Raw genomic sequence first — 1,083 nt, forward strand, 5'->3', positions numbered from 1 at the left:
CTTGTTTCTTACTAAAGAATCTCCTAATTTTCCGTTGTACATTTATTTCAAACCTATCATGACGCAATTTTTTTTCAAGTTGCTTTAAGTCTAGCTACATAAAACATTTCTAGCTTACTTCAAATTTAAATTATGTGAGATTATACTTGGAAATTTCTTAAAGAAATAACTAATCAGTGCATATTTTATCAAAGCAATATCTTGCATACACAGCTTTCCATTTCTTAATACACATTTATTAATAGCCTGAAATATCTATAAATGTGTAGCGGATTATACTAAATGCTAAAGATGCACGAAAAAGGGAAGTAAATACGGCACGATAAAAGCGACACTGATAACCCGGCCTACGACAAATCCACAAATAGTCGATATGCATGCTTCTTCCGCGTCGTAGACGTAAAAACAACGAAAGCTATTAATATCATACATTTCCTCTCACTTTTAGGACAATTTATCAGAAGAAGGGAAGCCCGGGCGAAGCCGGGCAAGCACAATAATATTATATCTTATGTAAACAGCTTTGCATTTCTTAATACACATTTATTAATAGCCAAATCTATCTAGTAAATGTGTAACGGATTATACTAAATGTTTGGCCAAAAATGTGGTACGGAAACGGAAAGTAAATACGTCACGATCGAGACGACACTGATAACCCCGGTCTCTAACAAATTCACAAATAGTCGATATGTGCCTGCTTCTTCCGCGTCGTTTCTTTCATTTTTACTGACATTTATTAAAATCATATTTAAATTTCAGTAACTGAATTTAAAGCACGTTATACTATTTAAAGAAGTTTCCTGCTACGCTAGACTCAAAAACCTATTAAAAATAGAATTCAACCGTTGGCAATTTGTGCCATAATTTCGGAGCAAACAGTATAATATTTTAACTGTGTTTAATTGATTTGTAATTATTACGTCCAGTGTTGATTGTAAAATTCAAGATTGTATAATAAGTATTGTATAATTATGGTGCAATCGTCAGCTTCTTTTGACGCCGCCTAAGCCCACATAAAAATAAGAGCGAGAAAAATGATGGACGCGAAGTACGTACGTTAATATTTGTTAAAATAGTTTT

The sequence above is a fragment of the Vollenhovia emeryi genome, unplaced genomic scaffold, assembly GCF_000949405.1.
Source record: "Vollenhovia emeryi isolate VEMERY1.0 unplaced genomic scaffold, V.emery_V1.0 DF939125.1, whole genome shotgun sequence".
In the NCBI taxonomy this organism is placed as follows: Eukaryota; Metazoa; Arthropoda; class Insecta; order Hymenoptera; family Formicidae; genus Vollenhovia; species Vollenhovia emeryi.